This window comes from Mus caroli, unplaced genomic scaffold (genome assembly GCF_978045245.1).
Source record: "Mus caroli unplaced genomic scaffold, Mus_caroli_1 scaffold_19, whole genome shotgun sequence".
Classification (NCBI taxonomy): domain Eukaryota; kingdom Metazoa; phylum Chordata; class Mammalia; order Rodentia; family Muridae; genus Mus; species Mus caroli.
Genome location: NW_028227274.1, coordinates 22,505,635 through 22,531,169, shown reverse-complemented (window position 1 = coordinate 22,531,169; position 25,535 = coordinate 22,505,635). Strand labels below are relative to the sequence as shown.

At 38.9% G+C, this 25,535-nt stretch overlaps 1 protein-coding gene across 2 annotated transcripts in view; it reads right to left on the bottom strand.

Annotated features, from left to right (window-relative positions):
• Kiaa1328 (KIAA1328 ortholog) overlaps nt 1-25,535 on the bottom strand; it is a 324,609-nt gene that overhangs the window by 283,646 nt on the left and 15,428 nt on the right. The window lies entirely within an intron of this gene.

Here is a 25,535-nt window from a genome sequence, read left to right as displayed (position 1 = left end):
GAATTGGTAGTACAGGCACAGAAAACTGCAGTCATGATTTAATGTATATAAAGAACAAAAATTAAAATTAAAAAATAAATTGAACAAAGATTTAGAAAAACTTTAACAAAAACAATCCACAGAACTCAAGAAGGTTAACAAGGCAAAGGGGCCAAGTGAGGATGCCTCAATCCCACTTGGGGGAAGAAAGCAATTACAGGGGCGGGGTGTGTGGGTGTGTGTGGAGCAGAGTAAGGGATGGACCTGTGTGGGAGAGAGTACAGGGAGGGGGAAAGGGGGAACATGATCGGGTACTTAGCAAGGGGGTGGAGGGATCAGGACTGAAGCCCTGAGGACCAGCAGGAAGAATGGAAACAGGCAACCTTGGGAGGTAAGTAGTAAGGAAACACTCTAGAATGTACCAGAGAACTGGAAGGTGAGAGATGCTCAGGACTTGGAGGGAACTTAGATGCAATGCCCAACAGTTGGTACAGGGACCTTGTAGAGTCCACCTCCAGTAGAAAGACAGGGCATCAAATGGAGGGATTGTCATCCCATGGTCAAAAACTCTGACTTAGAATTGTCCCTATCGAGAGCATCTGCAGGAGACATCTTGGTTCCCTGACTCCACCAAGGCTAGTCTGCACAAGTGAGAGTGTAAACTACAGAAGCTAACAGCTTCTGGGACAGGTGGGAGCCACAGAGCTTCTGAGGCAGCCCCCTTTTCGGGCTCCAGACATCCAGGTACCTTCCCTGCTAGAGGATAGGTGTCTGCCAGGCCCGGGAGGGCTTTTCCAGAGCATCTGCGGAAAACATCTTGGTTCCCGGACTCCACTGAAACCAGTATGCACAGACATCTGGGCACCATCCCTGCCAAAGGAAAGGTGTCCGGCCTGGCCTGAGAGGGAATTGCCAGAGCATCTGAGGGAGACATCTTGGTTACCAGACTCCACCAAGACTAGTCTGCACAGGTGAGTGTGTGGACTACAGAAGCTAACAGCTTCTGGGACAGGCAGGAGCCACAGAGCTTCTGAGACAGACCCCTTTTCAGGCTCCAGACATCTGGGCACCTTCCCTGGCAGAGGATAGGTGTCTGCCCGGAGCGGGAGGGCTTTGCCAGAGCATCAGCTGGAGACATCTTGGTTCCCAGACTCCACTGAGACTAGTCTGCACAGGTGAGAGTGTGAACTACAAAAGCTAACAGCTTCTGGGACAGGTCCTGTTTCGAGCCTTCATCTTCTGCCAGGAGGCAATTCTGAATGCCAGATATCTGTGCACCTTCCCTGAGAGAGAAGAGCCTGCCAGCAGAGAGTGCTCTGACCACTGAAACTCAGGAGAGAGCTAGTCTCCCAGGTCTGCTGGCAGAGAAAAACAGAATCAGGAGAGGAACAAGCTCTAACCAGAGACAACTATAACAACTGACTCCAGAGTTTACCAGATGGTGAAAGGCAGACATAAGAATCCTACCAACAGAAACCAAGACCACTCACCATCATCAGAACCCAGCACTCCCGCCTCAGCCAGTCCAGGGTACCCCAACACACCCGAAAACCTAGACCCGGATTTAAAGGCATATCTCAAGTTGATGGTAGAGGACATCAAGAAGGTCTTTAATAACTCACTTAAAGAAATACAGGAGAACACTGCTAAAGAGTTGCAAGTCCTTAAAGAAAAACAGGAAAACACATCCAAACAGATGATGGAAATGAATAAAACCATACTAGACCTAAAAAGGGAAGTAGACACAATAAAGAAAACCCAAAGTGAGGCAACGCTGGAGATAGAAACCCTAGGAAAGAAATCTGGAACCATAGATGCAAGCATCAGCAACAGAATGCAAGAGATGGAAGAGAGAATCTCAAGTGCAGAAGATTCCATAGAGAACATCGGCACAAAAATCAAAGAAAATGTAAAATGCAAAAAGATCCTAACTCAAAACATCCAGGAAATACAGGACACAATGAGAAGACCAAACCTACGGATAATAGGAGTAGATGAGAATGAAGATTTTCAACTTAAAGGGCCAGCAAATATCTTCAACAAAATAATAGAAGAAAACTTCCCAATCCTAAAGAAAGAGATGCCCATGAACATACAAGAAGCCTACAGAACTCCAAATAGACTAGACCAGAAAAGAAATTCCTCCCGACACATAATAATCAGAACAACAAATGCACTAAATAAAGAGAGAATATTAAAAGCAGTAAGTGAAAAAGGTCATATAACATATAAAGGCAAGCCTATCAGAATTACACCAGATTTTTCAACAGAGACTATGAAAGCCAGAAGAGCCTGGACAAATGTTATACAGACACTAAGAGAACACAAATGCCAGCCCAGGCTACTATACCCAACCAAACTTTCAATTACCTTAGATGGAGAAACCAAAGTGTTCCACGACAAAACCAAATTCACACATTATCTTTCCACAAATCCAGCCCTTCAAAGGATAATAACAGAAAAAACAAAAACAAAAACAATACAAGGACAGAAATGACATCCTAAAAAAAGCAAGAAAGTATTCCTTCAACAAACCTAAAACAGCCACAAGAACAGAATGCCAATTTTAACAACAAAAATAATAGGAAGCAACAATTACTTTTCCTTGATATCTCTTAATATCAATGGACTCAACTCCCCAATAAGAAGACATAGACTAACAGACTGGCTACACAAACAGGACCCAACATTTTCTGGTTTACAGGAAACCCATCTCAGGGAAAAAGACAGACACTACTTCAGAATGAAAGGCTGGAAAACAATTTTCCAAGCAAATGGTCTGAAGAAACAAGCTGGAGTAGCCATTTTAATATCAAATAAACTCGACATCCAACCCAAAGTCATCAAAAAAGACAAGGAGGGGCACTTCATACTCATCAAAGGTAAAATCTTCTAATAGGAACTCTCAATTCTGAATATCTATGCTCCAAATACAAGGGCAGCCACATTCATTAAAGAAACTTTAGTAAAGCTCAAAGAACATATTGCACTTCACACAATAATAGTGGGAGACTTCAACATATCACTTTCACCAATGGACAGATCATGGAAACAGAAACTAAGCAGGGACACAGTGAAACTAAAAAGTTATGAAACAAATGGATCTAACATATCTCTACAGAACATTTTATCCTAAAACAAAAGGATATACCTTCTTCTCACCACCTCATGGTACTTTCTCCAAAATTGACCATATAATTGTTCCCAAAACAATTGTTCCCAAAAATATTGAAATTGTCCCATGCATCCTATCAGATCACTAGGGACTAAGGCTGATCTTCAATAACAAAATAAATAACAGAAAGCCAACATTCATGTGGAAACTGAACAACATTCTTCTCAATGATACCTTGGTCAAGGAAGGAATAAAGAAAGAAATTAAGGACTTTTTAGAGTTTAATGAAAATGAAGCCACAACATACCCAAATTCATGGGACACAATGAAAGCATTTCTAAGAGGAAAACTCTTAGCTGTGAGTGCCTCCAAAAAGAAACTAGAGAGAGCACACACTAGGAGCTTGACAACACACCTAAAAGCTCTAGAACAAAAGGAAGCAAATTCACCCAAGAGGAGTAGATGGCAGGAAATAATCAAACTCAGGGGAGAAATCAACCAAGTGGAAACAAGAAGAACTATTCAAAGAATCCAACAAATGAGGAGCTGGTTCTTTGAGAAAATCAACAAGATAAATAAGCCCTTAGCCAGACTCACTAGAGGGCACAGGGAAAGCATCCTAATTAACAAAATCAGAAATGAAAAGGGAGACATAACAAACAGATCCTGAAGAAATCCAAAACACCATCACATCCTTCTACAAACGGCTATACTCAACAAAACTGGAGAAACTGGAAGAATTGGACAAGTTTCTAGACAGATACCAGGTACCAAAGTTAAATCAAGATCACGTTAAGGATCTAAACAGTCCTATATCCCCTAAAGAATTAGAAGCAGTCATTAATAGTCTCCCAGCCAAAAAAAGCCCAGGAACAGATGGATTTAGTGCAGAGTTCTATCAGACCTTCAAAGAAGATCTACTCCCAGGTCTTCACAAACTATTCCACAAAATAGAAGCAGAAGGTACTCTACCCAACTCATTCTATGGAACCACAATTACTCTGATACCTAAACCAAAAAAAGACCCAAAAAAGATAGAGAACTTCAGACCAATTTCCCTTATGAATATCGATGCAGAAATACTCAATAAAGTTCTTGCTAACCGAATCCAAGAACACATTAAAACAAATCATCCATCCTGACCAAGTAGGTTTCATCCCAGGGATGCAGGGATGGTTCAATATACAGAAATCCATCAACGTAATCCACTATATAAACAAACTCAAAGACAAAAACCACATGATCATCTCGTTAGATGCCTAGAAAGCATTTGACAAAATCCAACACCCACTCATGATAAAAGTCTTGGAAAGATCAGGAATTCAAGGCCCATACCTAAACATGATCAAAGCAATCTACAGCAAACCAGTAGCCAACATCAAAGTAAATGGTGAGAAGCTGGAAGCAATCCCACCAAAATTAGGGACTAGACAAGGCTGCCCACTTTCTCCCTTATTATTCAACATTGTACTTGAAGTCCTAGCCAGAGCAATTCGATAACAAAAGGAGATCAAGGGGATACAAATTGGCAAGGAAGAAGTCAAAATATCACTTTTTGCAGATGAAATGATAGTATATATAAGTGACTCTAAAAATTCCACCAGAGAACTCCTAAACTTGATAAACAGCTTCAATGACGTAGCTGGATATAAAATTAACTCAAACAAGTCAATGGCCTTTCTGTACACAAAGGATAAACAGGCTGAGAAAGAAATTATGAAAACAACACCCTTCTCAGTAGTCACAAATAATATTACATACCTCAATGTTACTCTAACCAAGCAAGTTAAAGATCTGTATGATAAGAACTTCAAGTCTCTGAAGAAAGAAATTAAAGAAGATCTCAGAAGATAGAAAGATCTCCCATGCTCATGGATTGGCAGGATCAATATAGTAAAAATGGCTATCTTGCCAAAAGCAATCTACAGATTCAATGCAATCCCCATCAAAATTCCAACTCAATTCTTCAACGAATTAGAAAGGACAATCTGCAAATTCATCTGGAATAACAAAAAACTTAGGATAGCAAAAACTCTGCTCAAGGATAAAAAACCTTTGGTGGAATCACCATCCCTGAACTAAAGCTGTAGTACAGAGCAATTGTAATACAAACTGCATGGTACTGGTATAGCAACAGACAAGTAGACCAATGGAATAGAATTGAAGACCCAGAAATGAACCCACACATCTATGGTCACTTGATCATTAACAAGGGAGCTAAAACTGTCCAGTGGAAAAAAAGACAGCATTTTCAACAAATGGTGCTGGCACAACTGGCTGTTATCTTGTAGAAGAAAGTGAATTGATCCATTCCTATCTCCTTGTAAGAAGGTCAAATCTAAGTGGATTGAGGAATTCCACATAAAACCATAGACACTGAAACTTATAGAGGAGAAAGTAGGGATAAGCCTCGAAGATATAGGTACAGGGGAAAAATTCCTAAATAGAACACCAATGGTTTGTGCTGTAAGATCGAGAATCGACAAATGGGACCTCATAAAATGCAAAACTTCTGCAAGGCAAAAGACACTGTCAATAAGACAAAAAGGCTACCAACAGATTGGGAAAGGATCTTTACCTATCCTAAATCAGATAGGGGACTAATATCCAATATATATAAAGAACTCAAGAAGTTGGACTCCAGAAAATCAAATAACCCCATTAAAAAATGGGGCCTAGAGCTAAACAAAGAATTCTCTCCCGAGGAATACCGAGTGGCTGAGAAACACCTGAAAAAATGTTCAGCATCCTTAATCATCAGGGAAATGCAAATCAAAACAACCCTGAGATTCCACCTCACACCAGTCAGAATGGCTAAGATCAAAAATTCAGGTGACAGCAGATGCTGGCGAGGATGTGGAGAAAGAGGAACACTCCTCCATTGCTGGTGGGATTGCAAGCTTGTACAACCACTCTGGAAATCAGTCTGGCAGTTCCTCAGAAAATTGGACATAGTACTACTGCTAGATCCAGCAATACCTCTCCTGGGCATATATCCAGAAGATGTTCCAACAGGTAAGAAGGACACATGCCCCACTATGTTTATAGCAGCCTCATTTATAACAGCCAGAAGCTGGAAAAAACCCAGATGCCCCTCAACAGAGGAATGGATACAGAAAATGTGGTACATTTACACAATGGAGTACTACTCAGCTATTAAAAAGAATGAATTTATGAAATTCCTAGGCAAATGGATGAACCTGGAGGGCATCATCCTGAGTGAGGTAACCCAATCACAAAAGAACTCACACAATATGTACTCACTGATAAGTGGATATTAGCCCCAAAACTTAGAATACACAAGATATAAGATACAATTTGCTAAACACATGAAACTCAAGAAGAACGAAGACCAAATTGTGGACACTTTGTCCCTTCTTAAAATTGGGAACAAAACACCTATGGAAGGAGTTACAGAGACAAAGTTTGGAGCTGAGATGAAAGGATGGACCATCTAGAGACTGACATATCCGGGGATCCATCCCATAATCAGCTTCCAAACGCTGCCACCATTGTATACACTAGCAAGATTTTGCTGAAAGGACCCGGATATAGCTGTCTCTTGTGAGACTATGCCGGGACCTAACAAACACATAAGTGGATGCTCAAAGTCAGCTATTGGATGGATCACAGGGCCCCCAATGGAGGAGCTAGAGAAAGTAACCAAGGAGCTGGGGGGATCTGCAACCCTATAGGTGGAACAACAATATGAACTAACCAGTACCCCCAGAGCTCGTGTCTCTAGCTGCACATGTATCAGAAGATGGCCTAGTTGGCCAACAGTGGAAAGAGAGGCCCATTGGTAGTGCAAACTTTATTTGCCTCAGTACAGGGGAACACCAGGGCCAAGAAGTGGGAGTGGGAGGGTGGGGGAGTAGGTAGGGGAGCGTGTGGGGGACTATTGGGATAGCACTGGAAATGTAAATGAAATAAATACCTAATTTTAAAAAAAGAAAATACCATAAAAAAAAAAAAAAAGAATTGTCCCTATCTAAAAGAACTGCAGGGACAAAAATGGAGAAGAGACTGAGGGAAAGGAGGTCCAGTGACAGGCCCTAATTGGGATCCAGCTCAAGGGGAGTTTCTAAGGCCTGACACTATTACTGATGCTATGGTGTGCTTACAGACATGAGTTTAGAAAGGCCCAACAAGCAGCTGAAAGAGCCAGATGCAGATACACTCAACCAATAGACAGAAGCTGGGGACTCCTGTGGTTGAATTAAGGAAAGGCTAGAAGAAGGGGAGGAGGAGAGTGACTCCATAGGAAAACCATCAGTCTCAACTGACCTGGATCCCTGAGATCTCTTAAAAACTGGGCCACCAACCAGGTATCATATGCCAGCTGATATGAGGCCCCCAACACATATACAGCAGGACTGCTCGTCTGGCCTCAGTGAGAGAAGCACATAACTCTCCAAAGACTTAAGACCTCAGGGAGGGAGGAGGTCTGGTGGGGTATGGGGTTGTGGAGACATCCTCTTGGAGTAAGGGGAAGAAGAATGAAATGAGGAACTGTTGGAGAGTGGATCGGGAAGGAGCATTTACTAGACTGTAAAAAAGATTGATATTACTAGTATTATTAATAATATTATTAATGGTCATAATGTCGATGAAAACATCCTTTCATAGTCACATGTATTAGTATTTTAATATAACTAATATTTTCCAGAAAAATATATGGCTTTGACTATGACTGGTATTCTTGGTACTCTGTCAGATACTGTAGAAATAAAAGAAGGTTAAGATTAAGAATTAAACATGCTAATCATATTGACATGAATGGACTTGAGATACTATTTCTGTTCCCTGGGGACTCAAACAAGTGGTAGACCAAGCTTTCCCCTTCCTGTGGACTCACTCCTGGCTTTCCATTCTAGCCCATTCCCATTCCTTTGTGCCAGACACCAATATCTAAAAGCACTCGGTACCTGGAAACCTTGGTGGCCACACCAGATCTAGACTCTAGTAGACAATTTTCACTCTCCTCTTGTGCTCTAATTACAATCTGTAATTATAGCCTTACCTCCAGCCCTGCAATGGCCTGCTTGAAAGCACCGGTCTTTCTATTCTACCTCCGTTCCTTGGAGACACCAAGAACATTGGTATGGACCCAGCTTTCCTCTTCCTAAGGACCCCTCCCTTCTAACTCATTCCCATCCCTTTGGGTCAGGCCCTAGAAATACTTTCTACCTGAGACTATCAGTGACCACAGCAGGCAGGGACTCAAGTAGATGATTTACACCATCCTTCCTCTTCTCCATTATAATCTCTCCATTTTTACCCTCAGTCCATAACAACTTGCTTACCGGTAAACATCCTCACATGTCAACTCCAATTCTTGGTTCAGACTCAGGATCCCATTAGACCTTTCATCCCCATCTTTCCAGGTTATCCTCTATTTCTCTACAATTTAATAGGAATCTCCAACTCCCTACGACCCCTCATCTTGGTGAGGATAGGATCCCCTTTGCTCTTTCCTGAAGCCATTCTCAGCATTTTCACCTAGCCCACATCTATACCTCTATGCTACCTATTGACTTGCAGTAGTACAATCTACCAGGCAACACACAGCCGCTTCACTTTACTGAGATCAAGTGAAGGCAAGAAAAACCAAGGAAAGGAACACCCAACCATCAAAGACAAAACTGATATCAACCCTGTGCTAGTTAGTATTATGTAAACTTGACTATAGAGTTATCTGAAAGGAGGAAACTTCAATTGCAAAAAATGCTTCCGTAAGATACTGCTATAGGGCATTTTCTTAATAAGTGATTGATGCCAGAGGGCTCAGTCCATTGTGAGTAGTGGCTTCCCTGAGCTTCTGTAAGAAGGTCCTGGGATCCTATAAGAAAGCAGGCTGAGCAAGCCATGATGAGCAAGCCAACAAATATCACTCCTCCATGGCTTCTACATCAGCTTATGCTTTCAAGCCCCCCGCCCCCCCCCCACCCCGCTTGAGTTCCTGTCCTGACTTCCTTCAATGATGAACGATGATGTGGAAGTATAAGCCAAATAAACCCTCTCCTCCCCAGGTGGCTTTTGTTGTGGTGTTTCACCATAATAATAACAGTAACACTAACTAAGCCAAATACTTGGAAACCTCAATCATCCTAACCCCAGATGCCTACACTCTAGTGCAAAAACAAACATCAACAACAAAGACCATATGCCTCTACCAAAAAGAACCCAGTAATTCTACTATAGTAGTCCCAGAGAAATGCAATGTAACTGAAGTACAAGACAAGGACCTCAAAACAGGAATTACGATTAACTCAATAACCATAAAGAGGATATTAACAAACCCTGTAATGAAGTCTACGAAAACAAACACAAACAGTGGAATGATGAAACACTTTAAGACATGAAGGTAGAAATAGAATCACTAAAGAAATCCTAACAGAAACTAAACTAAAAATGAAAACTTTAGGAAAGTCAAACAAAAACCCCAGAGACAAGCTTCACCAAAAAATAAGAGTGCAAGACAATAAAGAGAGAATCTCAGCCATGGAAGATAAGGTAGAAGAAATGGATATCTCAGTCAAAGAAATGTTAAATCTTCAATAATCCAGGCAGAGATTATGCAGGAAATCTGGGACATTGTGAAAAGAATCAATCTTCAATTAACAGGAATAGAGGAAGGAGAGAAAACCCATGTTAAAGGTACAGAAAATATTTTCAACAGTATCATAGAAAAAAATGTCTCTAACCTAAAGAAGGGGTTGCTTATCAATGTATATAGAACATCAATGAACACAGTCCATAAAAGAACCATAAAAGAAATTCCCATATTACATAATAATCAAAACATTAAAGATACAAAACAAAGAAAGAATATTAAAAAGCTGTAAGGGAAAAACACCAAGTAATGTATAAAGGCAGACCTGTTAGAATAGCACCTGACTTCTCAATGGAGACTAAAAGCCAGAAGAGCCTGGACAGATGTTCTACAAATTTTAAGAAGAGACCACATGTGCCAGCCCAGACCACTGCACCCAGCAAAATTTTCAGTCACAATAGAAAAAAGAAGACATTCCACAATAAAACCAAACATAAGCAATTTGTAAATGTTTAAGTAATACACACACACAAATATCACTACAGAAGGTACTAGAAGGAAAACTTCAACCTGAAAAGGTTAACCACACCCAAGAAAACACAAGAAAAAAGAACAAACAAGCAAATTAGGTGGGCGGGGGGGGGGGGCATTCAACACAGGGAAATAATGGAAATCAACAAATACTGCTCTTTGATAATTCTCAATATAACAGGTCTCAATTCTTTAATAAAAGACAAGATCAAAACCAGGATTCATCCTTCTGCTGTATCCAAGAAACACACCTTACCATCAAGAATAGAATCACCTCAGAGTAAAAGGATGAAAAAACATCTCAAGTAAATGAACCCAAGAAGGAAGCAGGAGCAATAAGTTATCTGATACCAAGGGGCCAGCCTTAGACAAACATTAAGAAACATTAAGGGATCTACATTAAATACACTGAAATGTATTTTTAAAATGTTGTCATAATAAATTCCATTCTTTAAATATAACCCAGTGATCGTCTACCCTGGTACTCCTGTTCTGTTGTTATGATTAGGGTTAAATCAGAAGTATCACACCGAAGAAGATTAGGTCACAAAGAGACCTAATCTTACTGTTGCTAATTGTTATTGAAGCCAGGGCCAAGTAAATGTTGAAGGTATTAGCTTGCTTCTTCTTGATGCTTATTATAGACTGCCAGGAGAGAAAGGTTAACTTACCAAAGACCATTAAGTTACAATGACCAAGACTTTGTGAATTCAAATATTGTTAGTGAGCCAGGCAGTGGTGGCTCACGTCTTTAATCCCAGCACTTGGGAGGCAGAGGCAGGTGGATTTCTGAGTTTGAGGACATCCTGGTCTACAGAGTGAGTTCCAGGATAGCCAAGGCTACAGAGAGAAACCCTGTCTCCAAAAAAGATTGTTAGCCTTCACACACACACACACACACACACACACACACACACCCCGGAGTGGGGTGGAAAGGAAGGATGCAGAAAGAGAGGGAAGAAGAAAGGGAAGGGCTAAAGTTTTAAAAAAATTTCTTCTGAGTGTATTTTAAATCCTGGATACCACCATGAAAAACATGTTTTATAAATTAAGGCAAAGTTTAAACTTTCATTAAAGCTTTAAAAAAATTAAAGACTTTATCTCAATATAAGCAAAAAAGATATGTTAAGAGATTAATGTTTGGGCTCAAAATATCTTCAGACAGCAAGGTCTCCAAGAAATGTATCAGTATTTTAAGATGATATATTTTGTTATAATACACTGGGCACCCAGAGAGAACACATTTGAAATGTGCTAATCAATTGTTTTAAATTCTTCATCAGCTTATTCAGCAGCATGTGCATCCTAACCGCACTGTCTCCTTTCTCCTTTCACCTGCATATCATAGTTTACTGATGTCTGAATATCTTGGGTACCTTAACAAACAAAATGAACATATTCCAAAGGTCCAGACCTTTCCTTGGCTTAGATTCTGAAAAAAAAAAAATATATGTAAAAGTAAAATTCTAGGCCTTTAGGCCCAGGCTTGAGAATGTGACCTCTGTGACTCAATGCTCCAAGGTATGCTAATCATAAAACAGATAGTGACATTCCTCCACCCACCTGCTTCCTGGGTTCAAGGAGTGTTCATTCGAAGAAAGTCACCCTGACCCACCCTGACCATTGCTGGAACCCGCTATGCAAATGTGCTATTGTTAGGGGCTCTTAGAAACTGTCTTGGAAGATAACCAAAACAATTACCAGGTATTCCTTGTGACTCTTGTGACTTTGCACTTCCTTGTGACTTTTAACTGGTATCTTTGGTATTTTCCAACAACGCCCTCCCCACCTCTTTGAGTTGTGGTATCTTCCTTTAAATACCCCCTTACCCAGCTACTTGGGGCGCCACGGTCCTCTACCCCTGCGTGGTGTATGATCGTGGGCCCGAGAGCGCTCTTGAATTAAAAGTCCTCTTGCAGTTTGCAGCAAGACCTTTCTCGTGAGTGATTCGGGGTGTCGCCTCTCCTGAGTCAGAACGTAGGGGAGTCCTCATGTTGTGGGTCTTTCATTTCTATTGATTTTATGAATAGCCTGCCTCAAGATTTGCTGTTGCTCTTTTGGTCCTCAGTGCACCATAGGCACCAGATTCCTCTAAACAAAACTTCCTTTCAGGTAGACAAGATGCTTCTTCTCAATGTCTGTCCCACATTCAGCTTGATGCTTTCCAAGCCTGATGAGTCTCTACATTTACCAGTCACTTGATAGTTGGTCTGGGTAAAGGTAGTTTTCTTTTGGTTGTTACTGTGTTTATGCTTATATTAAGCAGTCTTTAACCAGTCAGGGCCTGTGTGTAACTTCCTTCAGCCTCGGCAGGCTGGTTCAGACCTTACACCACTGAGGCAGGGCCACCTAAGGTGCAGCTCCTCTGACTCAGCTAGTTTCCTTTGATGTGACACTGCCTATCACCTGCTGTGAGGCCAAACCAGTTCTCTGAGATGGAGTTAACTGCAACCTGTGAATTTGGCAACTTACTGCTAAAAGGCTGTGCTGACAACTTGGCATCTCAACATCAAGAAACTTGGTGTGACAGGGGATGGATTTCCCCCTTTATAAGCGCAGACTTTTATTAAACAATTGAGCCTTGATTAGAACATTTTCTTGGCTCCATTTCTCTCTTGTCCGCCTAGTTACCCTCTCTTTTCAGGCCCGGTTTGCCTCCCAGGTGAAACCCAGTTCATGTTAGCGGCTGGTCGGTTTCCAACACCTGTGAAGTATTCTTGTCTTTCTTCTACAGTCTGGGGACCAGCATGGAACTCTTCCCTCCATTTCAGTTTTGTTCCTCCCTCCCACCAAGTCAGATGGGTTTTTAAGAATTATATATCCTTTTGCTGAAAATGTGTTTTGTTTTACCAAAGATAGAGAACGTCCTTATGGCAAGTGTTGGTTCCCCTCAACACTGCACTAAGAAAATCAGTTTCTTGCCCAATAGAGCTATAAAGAAAAGCTTCCCCTGTATTTGCTATCCCAGGGAATCCCACTCTTATCTGTCCACATTTGGTCTTTAGCAATCTCCCACATACTTTAGCTAAAACCCAGGTAGTCCAGTTACTGCACTGCTTACTGCTGCCTTTCCCTTACAGCACAGGTCTCCTTTGGCCTTGGGCTAGTTGGTTACTCTACTCCAGTGTCATGTGTAATTCAGTGTGTTCCACATTTTTATTATTGTAAGAGGAGGAACAACATCCCTTAAGCTATTAGACTTAATAATGTAATTTCATGTGCTTACCTACTAGTTTTGCACTTAATTTTCTAACATTTCTTTTCCATTTGCAAAGCTAGAACAAGTTTAATAACAAAACATTAACTACCATTTGATTGATCCCATAGAACTACAATGTTTACTAATTATAAAAAGGAAACCCAACTTCACAATGGAGTGACCTGGAGCAGTAAATCTCCACCTGAACCATGTTCAGCGAAAGGCACATCACTTCTTTCATATTCTTGCTATAAAATGTAGAACTTGAATCTAAGAGGAAATCGACAAGTCCATATTGATAAAAATCTACAAAAATATGTGATTCCTCCTCTTTAAAAATGACAAGGGCAAGAAGGACTGAAATACTGTCACTGACTGGAGAACACTAAAAGAATGTGATAAGAGACAACACAGTGAGACTCTGAATCAGAACGTCAGATGGATGGGTGGGTGTACAGATGGATGGATGAATGGATGGACAGACAGATAAGCAATTTTAAGGAAATAAAATTGTTAACCTATATTTTTTCTTTTTTTTATTAAACTAGTAAAATTTATTTTAAAATAAACAACTCAATATTGACTTTTTTAAGTCATCAAAACAATTTATAAAAGTTAAATGCCTCTTAAATATACATGATGTCTTTTGAAGCTAAAACTAATATGCACTCAACCAGTTTTTAAAATATTTTGAATATTAAACATAATAGAAGTAGGAAAAAAATTCTTATGAAGTCCTCTATGAAAGGAAATTGTGACAAGTTCCTGATTAGACAGAAGCCATTTCATCTCCAAGGGACAATACACAGTGTAACTATGGCTTCTTAGAATGAATTGGGTACTGTTCCTTCTGCTTCTATTTTGTGGAATAGTTTGAAGAGTATTGGCATTAGGCCTTCTTTGAAGGTCTGACAGAATTCTGCACTAAACCCATTTGTTCCTGGGCTTTTTTTTTTTTTGGTTGGGAGACTTTTAATGGCTGCTTCTATTACTTTAGGGCTTATTGAACTGTTTAGATGGTTTATGTGAACCTGATTTTACTTAGGTATTTAGTACCGGTACAGAAAAGTTGTCTATTTCATCTAGATTTTCCAGCTTTGTTGAATATAGATAGGCTTTTGTAGGATCTGAAGATTTTTTTGAATTTCCTTAGTTTCTGTTGTTTAATCTCCTGTTAAGCTATAAATAAGGGATGCAGTTTTACTAATACAACTGCATCAGTTATAAATTCCTGATGCTGTTTACTACATCCCTTTAGTAGAAAATGTATAAAAATGTAGAGAATGAGAAAGGAGAGGAAATAGTTTTAATTTTTCCCACTTAATATACAGTTTTAATGTGTCTAGAGAGATGGCTCAGCAGTTAAGAGCACTGGCTGCTCTTCCAGAGGACCTAGGTTCCATTTCCAGCACCCACACGGCAGCTCACAACTCTCTGTAACTCCAGTTCCAGGGAACCCAACACCTTGATACAGACATACATACATACATACATACATACATACATACATACAGCAAAACACCAATGCACATAAAATAAAAGTTAAAAAATATGAAGTTTTAGTTTTAAAAACAGATCATTTTAATACTGGCATAATTCCCAGTAGATTTAAATTATAGAGAAAAATATACTAGAGAGTAAATAAAGATGTAATAGTTTACCTCTGTAAAAGCTAATATATATTACTGAAGCATATCTAAATATCTTTGTTGTTTTAGATTATTCAAATACTTTAAAACTTTTAAAAATTTGAGTATAAGATAAGAATGTCTTTAACAAAGGCTTAAAGACAACATACAGTGAATTATCAATAATTATTTTATAATCAATTTAATAGGGTAGGAATAAAGATATTAACTTCTAAAGTATTAACTTGAGAATATTTATTTCTCACATATTATAATTCAAGAAACTCACAGTTGCAATTTTGAGCCAGCAAACCAAACAAGTGCTCCTTGGGTCTCCTGAGAAACTGCTTTGTGCTTCCTTGTGTACAAGTGGCTTCTTCCCTTCTGCTTTTTCAGGTGTGTGCAATCCTAATTTGTTACAGCAGGTACACAAAATGAATTTTGGTGGACAATAATCATAGTCCATAAGCTCACGGACAGCATGCATGGAGCTGATACTGCGGAAAAGCTAAATGCTTAGGAGATGTGTGTGTCGATGGACTTTACTGACAACCTCTCAATTTTTTCTTAACCAAAATGTGGGTGGGGCATGAGTCTAAATAAATCCATCCAAGCGAAAAAATTGTCACTCATGGCTGTGTGTCAATGTCACACAAAATGGAAAAAGGACTCACTACAGGAAATCTAACTTGGTGAAGGAGGCAGAGTCTCGTCAGACTACAAGAAAGACTGTTAAATGCATAATAATTAGTCAAAACATTCTTTGAGTAACAGATCTCAGAATCCACCACCTAAAATGGAATTTATACATACAAACTGTTGGACATTTATAAAAGCCCAGTAAAGTTCAACAGCTTTCTATCCAAATGAAGTTAAAGGGCCATCTTTTGTTGAAATTTTCTATTAAAAAATTATAAGACTTCCCCCAACCCCAAAATGTTCCATAAAAGCTTCAAAAAGCAAGTAAAAACTCTTAAGTAACTGAAAAATCAAAGTCTAATATTTCTATTGCAGGGCAATATACGTTTAATTCTTACCTAATGGTTCTAATCAATGTTTTTAAAGGGGAAAGTGAAATAATGATCTACAACTCAGTTCACAATTTGAAACTAATGGGGCTTTTTTTTCCATCTCAGAAATGTCAAGTAGAACTAGCAAACTGTCCTCTGGGGAAAATTAGAGCATCTGGGCCTAAAAAGGAACTTATCCTCAAATAAGTTACAGCACAAGCAGTCTCTTGGGAACGGCGCATGAAGCGGCAGTGGAGACAGGAAAAGAATCAGGAAGGTTTTGAGATTGCTCTAGAATAAAGTTCATCTTCAGCCAGAACTGCAGCTGTGACTAGAATTATTTGAATATGTTGAAACATATTTCCTACAAAAATAAAGCCAACAGCTACTAGTGCACAGCCCCCGTTACCACCTTAAAGGTCCCAGTAAACAAGGAGATGCACAGAGTGGACTGTCACCATCTTTCAGCAAAACCTATAGTGTTTTATAAACATTCACTGTTCGGGTCTATAAATGGTGCCTGCTTTTCCCCTCTATGCAAACAATTCATTCATGCTACTGTGAAAAACTTTCTGAAGGCATATAATTCAGTCCCTGTAACAAGAATTCTCTCTATCCTAAATCCTTGTACAGAAAACTCAGACAATATTCCACTCACCCTTCTGCACATGTAACTCAATACCAGACACCCCAGGGAAGCCTCTGCATTTACTTGAAGCCCATGTGTCAGCTCATTCCTTAGTATATTTTTCCATAAGCAACATAATTCACATCACCATAACTTTGTTGCATTCTCCATTAGTCTCTACATTTGGGTTTACCCCTGTATGCTATTATTATTAGTGCTGTTAACACAGTGGAAAAGTCCATAAATATATGTACATTATTAAGGAAGCACAGCCATACACTTAACAGCAGAAATATCAAAGCCTATATTACCTGCTAGCACAACTTTGCTCACTCATATTCACTATGAATGAGGGATGTCTTCTCATTTATCTGCGCTGTCTAATCATCATGCCTTTCTATAAGTAAATTTCAAACTTCTCCTGAATAATGCCTGTAGGTTTGTATGAGAGCTGAAACTTCTTACATGTGCTATATCATAAAAGAATTCCTAAATTTTCTGATACATTCACCAATGTGATTTTTTTTTCCTTTTTTCACACAGGGTATCACTCTGTAGAACAGGCTGGTCTCAGAGATCTGCCTCACTCTGCTTCCCCCAGTGCTGGATCGAATGTGCGACCACACTTTGATATTTAATACACGAGGTATGAAAAACACCACACAGCCACAACAACCTAAGTACTCAAACAAGCGTTCAGCCAGACCCACGTCTCTATGTCTCAGTGAACACTGACACAGCTACAAAGACCTTTTGGAGCTGGAAAGTCTGGCTAAGATTTTACACTTTCAACATCAATTACATTTTTATGTCTTATTTACCACATTTATAAAAGCTATCACAATGTTAAAATTAGAAAACAATTAGCTCTATATTCTCCTTTGCAAGGTATATCGTTTACCTATACTCTGCCTTGCCTCAATACCTAAATCTCACTCTTTCTGTTTGCTTTTTACACACATATACAAGATCCAGTTACAACTGCTCCCACGTACATGTTATAGCTTAAAATCCACATACGAAGGCAAATATGTGGACTTTCTCTAAGCTCTTGTTACAGAGCATCAGTACAAATATGAAACAGGAGGTTCACATACAGAGCCTCTATATAGCTCTGTCCAAGATACAAGTACATTTTCCCACATAACATAACCAAAGTCAAGACCCTATTTCAGAAAAATGAGAGATGCCGGCCTTGGGGATAACTCTTATAAAGACACTTTAAACATCAAAATAAATATTTTAAAAATAAGTTAACATTATATCTTTATACTATATATCAGCTGTAACTGAAAAAAAAAAAAGAGAGAGAGAAAGAAAAGTACTTGTTCTGTAGGTTTGCTGAGAGCTACTGAATTCTACATCCTTCTGAAAGTATGCTGCCAATGACCAGGGGTGGGTGCCAAGCAATCCCAGGGTCAGGTTGCCTTAAACAATACCAAAAGACTTGCATTTGAGCCGAAGCTTAAGTAGGTGTACTTAAACCCGTCACAGAAACACATCGTGTTCCTACTGCTCCCGGTGCTCTTCTCCCTGTGGTCTGACCTTATACAAGGTAAATGTAATCCTTCATGGCAAATTTTTCTACTGAAAAGATACAAATTAAGATAGCTTTTAAAACCCCAGCCTAACACTTTCTATTAATACTCCATCGTTATTCTCTATTTAATCAAAATTGAGCCTATTGATTTTAAAAAATGATATACTAGACAAGGCAAGCAAAACACAAAAGCAGCAGATTTTGCCTTACTTTATATGATGTGATTTGTAAAGCAAAGTTTTCTCATGAATAAGCAACTACATTTAAACATTCTTTTTATAAAGAACACAGTTTTTTCTCTTCAGAATAAAATTTGAGCTTTCATTTCCTCTCTATTTTACTTTTTATTTTCTTCTTGAATAATGAGCAGAATTGGGTTCAGTCAAAATCTAAATTGTATATAGATGACATCTGCACAGAGGAGTTGCTCAGAGCAGGGGACCAGCACCCAAGGGAGGTAGATGTAAAAGAGTACACACACACAGGCCTAGGAGGTGGAGACTCAGGTAGGACAAAAGAGTATCATGGGGAGACAGTTAGCCACATATGCTGTACTAGGGCCTAAGTGAGCTAGCGTGTTGACTCAGACCCCAAGTATGATGGGAGACTTATGCAGGGCTTTAAGGCAGATGCAGATAAAGCATAGCCAATAAGGAATCAACACAGTGTTCATATTAAATTACCTTGAAGCAGCATATCAGACCATAAAGAGCTAAGAAGGATAAACACTCAGTGGGCAGCCCTGTGAGCAGTATCAGAACACAGGCAAAAAGAACACTTACCAAGAAAGCATAGACTATTGTGCAATGACAGAGCTTGTGCTGAGTGAGGAAGCTACACTCCCCAGGGATGGCCTAGCATAAAATCAAGGCCTAAGCAGAGGAAAGAGAACATTCAAACTGTAAGAAGAGATCAATTCAAAGAAAACCAGTGGGGAGAGGGGACAACAAAGGCAGAGAGTGGCCCAGACTTCTGTGTTGTAGAAACAGGAAAAAGGAGGCATCCATGGAGAGGGGCTGGTGGCCTGGAATGGGAAAAAGGAGTTCTAGCACACAGAGGGAGCTTCTCTTCCTTACAAGGAGTACTTCCAAGAAGAAACATTAGCTACATGCAAGACGACTAAACAGACACCAAGAAAACAAAGCAAAGGAAAAGTGCTCCTCACTGCACGCTAAGAGTTACCATTACAGGACATTCATCAAGAACAACTACATTCTAGACTATGAACCTCAAAATGGTGTTTTTAATAGTTTTAATAGTTAATACCACTATAGAGCAAAAGTAGGAACTGATAAAAAAAAATAGAAAAATCATTAGCTGCTGGAAGTTCTACAATGTGAAGTGCCAAAGGGACAGACTGGAATTAAAGGAAAACACCGTAGGCATGTGGGCACAGTGAAGGCACGCTGAGGAGGTTGGCAGTACTCACTGTTCACACAAGAGAGACACACATGGGCTCTAAGCTCTCACCTTAAGAGCAAAGGGAAAGGCAAATAAAGTGTCCAAAGCAATGAGAAGGAAGGAAATAGCACAGATGAGAGAATTTAAAAAGAAAAAAAAAAAAATCAATGGAGTAGAGAGACCAGAAACCCGGGAGGATGGAAATACATTCAACAAAAAGCTGGATCTTGGGGGAGAAGTCAATAAAATTGATAAGCCTAGCAAAGATAAAGATTCAAGTCACTACTGTCAGAAATGAAGAATTACAGATATTGTGTCACTAATGAGAAAGTGAAAGAATAGTATTAATTTTTTGATAACTTGGAAGAAATGAAGTGGTTCTCAAAAACTACAAACTGCTTGTGATGGAGATATGGCTTAGTGGTTAAGAACATGGGATATTCACCCAGAGGTCCGTAGATCTGATCCTCAGCACTCACCTGTAACTGCAGTTCCAGGAGAACTGATGCCCTCTTCTGACCTCCAGAGACAGCAGACACACAAAGGCATACACACAAAGGCATACACAAACATGCATGCAGGCAACACATCCATACCCATAAAATATAAATAAAATGTAATTGAAAAATACCCTACAGACTTGTAAGTTCAACCAAGATAAAATAGACAATGTTAATAATCTTAAAAGCATTAAAGAAATTAATTTTTTAATTTTACCACTTCACTGGGGAATACTAACAAAAATTTAAAACTAACCACTTCAAAACAGGCTTGATGGCATATACATATAACCCTAGCATTTAGGGGGCTAAGGCAGGAAAACTTCAAGTTCAAAGCCAAACTCAGCTAAATACATATATAGAGGGAGAGGGAGAAGAATTTGGAGAGAGAGTAACTCTAAAACCTAAAATCAAAGCTAACCTAACACCAACTTCATACACATTTTCCAAGAGATTATAAGCCAGGAGGAAAATCGCTGACTTACATGAGGCTGTAATTACCATGACGTGAACAAAGTAACAGTACAAAAGCACACAACTCCAGACCAGTGCCTCTCATCAGCTTCGCTATGAAATTCAAAACGGCAAGTCAAACGGTCCCATACAGGAAGTCAGTTTTTACAACCTACGCTTAATACATAGCTTTAACCTTGAGTTATATATTCTTCCATGTCCCAACAGAGAATAACGTATATGTGTGCAGTGCTAACCATTTGAGAAAACAGCCAAGGCATTAAAAACAATCTTAAACAGAGCAAATACCCCATAAATACTGGAAGCAATATGTGATAAAGGTTGGTAACATCTTTTTGCAATTTTGAGTTCTATTCCGGATTATTTAAAGTATATAAAGTCACCCTTTTCCTTGTAAATTCTGCTAAAGAGCTCTGCAAAGAACAGCTTGTTTCTTTCCCACACCATGTTTTCTGTGCAGTTCAACAAATACAGAGCAAAGCCTTTTCATCAGATCAGACAGAAGACATGGGAGAAGGGGAACAATTCAAATTGAAGCTTATGCCTGGTCAAATTAATCCAAAGATTTTGGATTTCTTAATTTTGATTTTGATTCCTTAGTGTGTTTATTGATGTAACAAACTATAATTGATCTATAGTTTGATGAAATACTACTGTGTCAGTAGAGGTTTTTCTCTTTTCTTTTGTTTTAGTGGCATTGACAAGCTTGTGCCAAAGTCATTATGGAAGACTAGCTCTGGTCTTTTTCAAAATATGAACAAAGTGAGAAGAGTCACTCCACTACGTATTAAGGCTTTCTATGCTGTACATGTACAGTAATGAAGGCTGAGGCACAGGCAGGCAGGTCAACCAAAGCAGGAACCCAGAAAGAGGGTCATACAAACATGCACCTATTAGTTTCTAACAGAAACACAAAAAAGATTTCTATATATGGTACAGGCATAAGTGTACATCAATAACAACCTCAAGCACCAAAAAACTCAACTCAGGCATTCATAATACAAAAACCAACTCAACTGGATCATTGACTAAAAAGAATTTTTAAAAAGACATATTTATCTAGTTAAGGTTAAAAGCTTAGACTATGGAAGACCTGAGGATAATGAGGCAAGCTACAGAGGAGGAGGAAATATTTTACCACTCCATAGCCAGTAAAATATCTGTATTTACAACACATAACAACTCTCAAAACTCAATAAAAATGTCCAAACATTCTGGTATGATAGAGCCAAAAGAATGCACTCAGTTCCAGTGAAGATACAGTCAGGAAAAAGAACATGAAATCATGTTTATTATTACTGACCATTACAAAAAGACAATCAAACCAAGATATCACTAATGCCCATGAAATTCTTAAAATTAAAATTACAAAGTTAGAATTCCAAACACCAGAGTTTTGTTTGTTTGTTTGTTTGTTTGTTTTTGCATTGTAGGTGGGAATGTAAAATGCTACATCCTTTTTGAAATGTGGTTTCTTAGAAAATAAGACACATTTAATGCCAAAGAAAGCAAGTTTTTATGTGCACCTGAAAATCTATACTTGAATGTTTATAGCCATTTCATTTGTAACTGTCAAAAATTAGAAAGAATTCTAATGATTTCCAATAGATGAACAGTTAATCAATTTAGCACCTCTACACCAAAAGGAAAACAATAAAGATGGAAAAAAATACTGAAACACTTACAACTTGGAAGGCTTCAAAGAATTATACTGACCAAAAAGATCAATCTGAAAAAAGTCAAAAAATATCTGATCCCATTTATATAGTTTTCTTGACATACTGCCATTTTAGTAATAGATTAACAGCAGATTAACAAGAGTTTTGGACTAGGGAAGGGAGTAGGAAATAAAGAGTCTCTGCTGAGGCTGGGGTTGATGGAGCAAAGGTTAAAAGTGCTTGCTGCTCTTCCAGAGTACCTGAGTGAACTCGTGTCGGACGGATGACAACCACCTGAGACTGCAGGTCTAGAGAAGCCAACATTCTTTTCTGGCTTCTATGAACACCTACATACATGTGCATAAATGCAGAATTTTTTATGTGCAAATAAAGTGGTAAATACTTGCCTACCATGTACAAGGCCCTAGTCAATTTCAAGCACTTCAAAAAAACAAAAGAAATGCTCAACCCTTGTAACAGAACTATTCTATGGTAATTTTATGGTATTTTAATTCTATGGTAATTCAGAACTTTTCTATGGTAATTTTAACAAATCTATAATGGATACATGTAAAACTGGTGATCTCTGTACATAACAGACAAGTTCTGGGAATGTCAGTTTTCTGGCTGTGATAGTCTAGCTGTAGTTAATCAAAATATTACCATCAGTGGGTACCGGGTAAAGGGTGAATACGTTCTCTATAATAATAGCTACAGCTATTTCAAAGTAAAAAGTTATTCTCTTTTTTTAAAGAAATTAAAAGGTCATCTTTCTACTTCATTTTATTTCTGTGAATCCTAAACCTCTGTGTTAGAATAAAATTCAAGTTTATCGAGTCTGATACTAATAAAAAATAAGTAGTAACATAAATAGGACTCATTCTTCACTAAGAATTCCAATGTACTAATAACTACTAACACGCTTTGGGATATACAAAGTAGCTACTAAATACCATGCCATAATGGAGGCACATTCCTCAGATGCATCTTACTATAGTGGTACAAACCTACATTTGAATAGTTCCAATGAGTCTCCTTTGCAATATTGCTATAGTTTTAATACAAATGGTCCAAAGGCCCATATGTCACATGCTAGTCCCCTAGTGCAGTAATTTTGAGGTAATGGCTTGGGAGGTCCTTGAAGCTCAATGGAAGTGGGACCTTGAATGTGAGTATTTGGGCAATACAAAGCCTTTTTTTAAAAGTCTGTTTCTAAGGTAAGTAATATTGTGACTATTGTGAAGGGTGTTGTTTCCCTAATTTCTTTCTCAGCCTGTTTACCCTTTGAGTAGAGGAAGGCTACTGATTGGTTTGAGTTAATTTTATATCCAGCCACTTTGCTGAAATTGTTTATCAACTTTAGGATTTCTCTGGTGGAATTTTTGAGGTCACTTAAGTATATGATCATATCATCTGCAAATAGTGATATTTTGACTTCTTCCTTTCTGATTTGTATCCCTTTGACCTCCTTTTGTTGTCTAATTGCTCTAGATACAACTTCAAGTACTATGCTGAATAGATATACAGTAGGCAGACTTGTCTAGTCCCTGATTTTAGTGGGATTGCTTCAAGTTTCCCTCCATTTAGTTTGATGTTGGCTACTGGCTTTCTGTGTATTGCTTTTACTATGTTTCGGTGTGGGCCTTGAATTCCTGATCTTTCCAAGACTTTTAACATGAAGGGGTGTTGAATTTTGTCAAATGCTTTTACAGCATCTAATGAAATGATAATGTAGTTTTTTTTTCTTTGAGATTGTTTATGTAGTGGATTAGGTTGATGGATTTCCATATACTAAACCATCCATGCATCCCTGGGATGAAGCCTACTTGATTGTGGTGAATGAATGATCATTTTGATGTGTTCTTGGATGCAGTTGGCAAGAATAGAATTGAAGACCCAGAAAGGAACCAACACACATATGGTTTCTTGATATTTGACAAAGGAGCTAAAACCATCCAGTGGAAAAATGGTGCTGGTCCAACTGGAAGTCAGCATGTAGAAAAATGCAAATTGACCCATTCTTATCTCCTTGTACAAAGATCAAGTCCAAATGGATCAAGGACATCCACATAAAACCAGACACTGAAACTTATAGAGGAGAAAGTGGGGAAGAGCCTCGAACACATGGGCACAGGGGGCAAATTCCTGAACAGAACACCAATGGCTTGTGCTGTAAGATCGAGAATCGACAAATGGGACCTCATAAAATTGCAAAGCTTCTGTAAGGCAAAGGACACTCTCAATAAGACAAAAAGGCAAACAGGAAAAGATCTTTACCAATCCTGTATTCAATAAAGGGCTAATATCCAATATATATATACAAAGAACTCAAGAAGTTAGACTCCAGAGAATCAAATTACCCTATTAAAAATGGGGTACAGAGCTAAACATAGAATTCTCAACTGAGGAATACCAAATGGTTGAGAAGCACCTAAAGAAATGTTCAACATCCTTAGTCATCAGGGAAATACATATCAAAACAACCCTGAGATTCTACCTCACACCAGTCAGAATGACTAAAAGAAAAAAAACTCAGGTGACAGCAGATGCTGGCGAGGATGTGGAGAAAGAGGAACACTCCTCCATTGCTGGTGGGATTGCAAGCTGGTACAACCACTTTGGAAATCAGTTTGGTGGTTTCTCAGAAAATTGGACATACTACCTGAGGACCCAGCAATACCACTCCTGGGCATATACCCAGATGTTCCAACATGTAATAAGGACACATGCTCCACTGTGTTCACAGCAGCCTTATTTATAATAACCAGAAGCTGGAAAGAACCCAGATATCCTTCAACAAAGGAATGGATACAGAAAATGTGGCACATTTACACAATGGAGTACTACTCAACTATTAAAAATGATGAATTCATGAAATTCTTAGGCAAATGGATAGAACTAGAAGATAATATCATCCTGAGTGAAGTAACCCAATTGCAATGGAATATACATGGTATGCACTCACTGATAAGTGGATATTAGCCCAAAAGCTCCAAATAACCAAGATACAATTCTCACACCACATGAAGCTCAAGAAGTAAAACCAAAATGTGGGTGCTTTAGTTCTTCTTAGAAGGAAAATAAAATACTCACAGGAGCAAATATGGAGATAAAATGTAGAACAGAGACTGAAGAAAAGGCCATCCAGAGGCTGCCCTGCCTGGGTGTTCATCCCATATACAGTTACCAAACCCACATACTATTGTGGATGCCAAGGAGTGCATGCTGAAAGGAGACTGATATGGCTGTCTCCTGAGAGGCCCTACCAGAGCCTTACAAATACTGAGGAAGATGCTGAAAGACAACCATTGTACTA